The 5000-nt window shown below is 30.0% G+C and overlaps 1 protein-coding gene across 1 annotated transcript in view; it reads left to right on the top strand.

Annotated features, from left to right (window-relative positions):
• Nucleotides 1-3185: 3185 nt before the first annotated feature.
• LOC125600285 (protein Ycf2-like) overlaps nucleotides 3186-5000 on the top strand; it is a gene marked incomplete at its 3' end in the record, with an annotated part of 8723 nt that continues 6908 nt past the window's right edge. Inside the window, 1 exon segment of the mRNA XM_048773094.1 lies at nucleotides 3186-5000. This exon segment is cut by the window's right edge and continues 6908 nt beyond it.

Raw genomic sequence — 5000 nt, 5'->3', positions numbered from 1 at the left:
ACTGAACAGGCGAATACAAAAGGAATTCAAGTACAAATTGCAGGACGTATCGACGGAAAAGAAATTGCACGTGTTGAATGGATCAGAGAAGGCAGAGTTCCTTTACAAACAATTGAAGCTAAAATTGATTATTGTTCCTATACAGTTCGAACTATTTATGGGGTTTTAGGAATAAAAATTTGGATATTCGTAGACGAAGAATAAAAAAACTTTATTTGTCTTTACATTTTATCCAATGATAAAAAACGAAAACTATGTAGTATAACACTATAAAGAAATAAAAATAAAAACTTGTAGTCTTCTTTTTATGTTTAAGAAAAAAAATAAGCAATTCTATAAGGTTGAATAAACATTTCCATCAAAACTCCTTTGATATAATTGCTATGCTTAGTGTGTGACTCGTTGGTTTAGGGTTAGATTACGAAAAAAAAAAAAAGAACTTACCAACTAATAACTACAGCATTAATAAATAACCTAAGCAACTCATTGCTTCGCATTATCTGGATCCAAAAATTAGTCAAGATATGATAGGCTGATCATATCATTGGAGCAACTGACTAAAAAAAAAGAATAAAGAAAGATGATTATTAAGTTATGAAAGGTAATCAAAAAGTATGCGGATAAATGGAAGGATGAAAGAAAGAGCGAAAAAATTGAATATTAATGATATATGATTCCAATTTGGAAAATCTATGAGGTCACTGTAAGAAAAGCAATGTAATAAAGCATCAATACAGATTCATTCATAATAATTAGATAAATAATAATAATTAGATAAATCTGTTCCGAAAACAAAAAATTAAGAGCCTTGAGACAATCAAAACTGAGAAAATTGCCTCAAAAAAAAAAGAAATTCAAAATTTCATGTAAAAGCTCCATTGTAGAATTCAGGCCTAATGATTAATCAAGAAGCGATGGGAACGACGGAACCCATGAATATATAGGATTCTAGTGAACAAGAAATCTTAGTAATTCATTGGACAGGATGGCGGAATAAACCAGAAACTTTATTATCTATTCTGATTTTGATTCTGAGACCTCGGGGGATAAACAGCAAACTTAAATAGATATTGAAAGAGTAAATATTCGCCGGCGAAAAATTGGTTTTTTTTTTCAAATAAAAACAGTAATAAAAGATGAAAAAAACAATGAAAAAAAAATAAGGATTTGTTATAATATTCTAACTCTAATAAAAATTACATTTGTAATGATGATATTACGTTATTTTTAAATAAATCGAAATAAAATTGATCTTTGATTCTATTTCAAAAAAGACATACACAAATTTAGAAGAGATAAGATGAAATAAAAAAAAAATACCATGATTAATAGGATTAATCATTAACTACATCTATATCTTAATTAATCCTTTTATTCGCGAGGAGCTGGATGAGAAGAAACTCTCACGTCCAGTTCTGCAGTAGAGATGGAATTTCTCATTTAGAAAAAACCCATCAACTATAACCCAAAAAGAACCAAATTTCGTAAACAACATCGAGGAAGACTAAAAGGAATATCCTCTCGTGGGAATCGTATTTGTTTTGGCAGATATGCTCTTCAAACACTTGAACCCGCTTGGATTACATCTAGACAAATAGAAGCAGGGCGACGAGCAATGACACGAAATATACGACGTGGTGGAAAAATTTGGGTACGTATATTTCCAGACAAGCCAGTTACAGTAAGACCCGCGGAAACGCGTATGGGTTCTGGGAAAGGATCCCCAGAGTACTGGGTAGCTGTTTAAACTTTTAAAATCCTTTATTAATTGGTGGTTGTTTACCAAAAAATTTAGCCAAAAAAAAATTTTCAAATTTTCAAAAAAAAAAATAAAAAAAAAAAATTTCATTTTTTTTAAAAAAAATAAAAAAGAAAAAAAAAAAAAAAAATTTTATTTTTTTTTTTTTTTTTTTTTTTTTTTTTTTTTTTTTTTTTTTTTTTTTTTTTTTTTTAAATTTTTTTTAAAAAGAAAAAAAAAAACAACATTTGATAAAAACAATTTTTGTTCATTTTTAAAAACAACGGGGGGCTCTTAAATTTTGGTGTATTTTCGAGTATTTTTGCTGTAATCGCCCCTTTTATTAGATTTTTTTTTACTTTAGATAAAATAAACAACTCTAAAAGAAATTAACGGTACGTACTTGTATTTTTAAATTTTTTTTTTATTACACGAATTTAATTGAGGACGACCATTTTTTTTTTCGATTGATCTTTCTTTTTTTTTTTTACTCTTCACGCTTTTGTGGGTAAACCAGGAAAAATCCTTATGAAATGGGTGGTGTACAGAAAAGAAGCCAGAAAGCTTTTCAATCGCGGCATCAAAAAGGCCTATAAAACCCAATTCATTATTTTGAATAGGAATATAGAATGAAAAGCTAAATAACATTAAGGATAAAAAGATTCTAAGTTTTTTTGACAAACCAATATTTTTTTACTTCGTCCTTTGCACTAAAAGAGAGATACAAAAAATAGTTCAACCACAACCTATTGAATGTAGCAGACACAGCGGGGTCGAAAATTGATGTATTCGAATATAGGAGCTGTAATCGCCGCTTGCTCATATTGGTGACGTATTGTGTGCTGTAATCAAGGAAGCAATCCCAATACTACTCTGAAAGATCAGAAGTGGCAGAGCTGTAATTGTACGTACTGTAAAGAACTCAACTAAGAATGGACGATATACGATATGCGACATTGCGCAGTGTCATTGATCAAGAAGGAATCCAAAAGGACTCGCGTTTGGGGCGATCCCACGGGAATTGAGACAATTAAAATTTCTAAACTAGTTTCATTAGCTCCTGAAGTTTATAAGACCTAAATATCGATAGTTAATATAGGATAGGATAAAATGGTATGAAATCAAATTAATTATAATTAATAGATTGTGTATCACCATATACCCTTATTCTTTTAAATTTAAAATTGAATTTATATATTAATTTATATTTCGTCTCTATTTTTATATAAAAATCAAAAAAACATGTTGATTTTTCAAAATTATAGAACAATTAAGTAATTAACTATCTGGTAAAAGGACACTATTGGTGATATCGATCCTATCCGAACTGCTTTCATTCATGTCAGCATTTCGTATAGAGGTTATTATATCAGCAATATGTCTTCCCCATGATAAGTTAAAATTCTTAATTGTTCTATAATTTTGATATAATCAACATGTTATTTTTCTTTTATTTATATAAAAATAGAGACGAATTATATATAAATATGAATTCAATTATTAATATATAAAATTATTAAGGGTATATGCGTGATACACAATCTATTAATTATAATTAATTTGATTTCAATACCATTTTTTAATCCTATCCTATATTAACTATCGATATTTAGGTCTTATAATACTTCAGGAGCTAATGAAACTATTTTAGTAAAGTTTAATTGTCTCAATTCCCGTGGGATCGCCCCAAAAACGCGAGTCCTTTTGGATTTCCTTCTTGATCAATGACAACTGCGGCATTGTCGTCATATCGTATTATCGTCCCATTCTTACGTTTGAGTTCTTTACAAGTACGTACAATTACAGCTCTGACCACTTCTGATCTTTCTAGAGTAGTATTTGGGATTGCTTCCTTGATTACAGCAACAATAACGTCACCAATATGAGCATAGCGGCGATTACTAGCTCCTATTATTCGAATACACATCAATTTTCGAGCCCCGCTGTTGTCTGCTACATTCAAATGTTTGTGGTTGAATCATATTTTTGTATCTCTTCTTTTAGTGCAAAGGACGAAGTAAAAAAAATATGTTTGTCAAAAAAAACTTAGAATCTTTTATCCTTAAATGTTATTTAGCTTTTTCATTCTATATTCCTATTCAGAAATAATGAATTGGGTTTTATAGGCATTTTTGATGCCGCGATTGAAATAGCTTTCTGGCTATATTTTCTGGTACACCACCCATTTCATAAAGGATTTTACCTGGTTTAACCACAGCTACCCAGTACTCTGGGGATCCTTTCCCAGAACCCATACGCGTTTCCGCGGGTCTTACTGTAACTGGCTTGTCTGGAAATATACGTACCCAAATTTTCCACCACGTCGTATATTTCGTGTCATTGCTCGTCGCCCTGCTTCTATTTGTCTAGATGTAATCCAAGCGGGTTCAAGTGTTTGAAGAGCATATCTGCCAAAACAAATACGATTCCCACGAGAGGATATTCCTTTTAGTCTTCCTCGATGTTGTTTACGAAATTTGGTTCTTTTTGGTTATAGTTGATGGGTTTTTTCTAAATGAGAAATTCCATCTCTACTGCAGAACTGGACGTGAGAGTTTCTTCTCATCCAGCTCCTCGCGAATAAAAGGATTAATTAAGATATAGATGTAGTTAATGATTAATCCTATTAATCATGGTATTTTTTTTTATTTCATCTTATCTCTTCTAAATTTGTGTATGTCTTTTTTGAAATAGAATCAAAGATCAATTTTATTTCGATTTATTTAAAAATAACGTAATATCATCATTACAAATGTAATTTTTATTAGAGTTAGAATATTATAACAAATCCTTATTTTTTTTCATTGTTTTTTTCATCTTTATTACTGTTTTTATTTGAAAAAAAAAAACCAATTTTTCGCCGGCGAATATTTACTCTTTCAATATCTATTTAAGTTTGCTGTTTATCCCCGAGGTCTCAGAATCAAAATCAGAATAGATAATAAAGTTTCTGGTTTATTCCGCCATCCTGTCCAATGAATTACTAAGATTTCTTGTTCACTAGAATCCTATATATTCATGGGTTCCGTCGTTCCCATCGCTTCTTGATTAATCATTAGGCCTGAATTCTACAATGGAGCTTTTACATGAAATTTTGAATTTCTTTTTTTTTGAGGCAATTTTCTCAGTTTTGATTGTCTCAAGGCTCTTAATTTTTGTTTTCGGAACAGATTTATCTAATTATTATTATTTATCTAATTATTATGAATGAATCTGTATTGATGCTTTATTACATTGCTTTTCTTACAGTGACCTCATAGAT

Source organism: Brassica napus, unplaced genomic scaffold, assembly GCF_020379485.1.
Source record: "Brassica napus cultivar Da-Ae unplaced genomic scaffold, Da-Ae ScsIHWf_2175;HRSCAF=2828, whole genome shotgun sequence".
NCBI classification, from domain to species: Eukaryota; Viridiplantae; Streptophyta; class Magnoliopsida; order Brassicales; family Brassicaceae; genus Brassica; species Brassica napus.
Note: the sequence above shows the minus strand (reverse complement) of the source record. Positions and strands in the feature narration are given on the sequence as shown.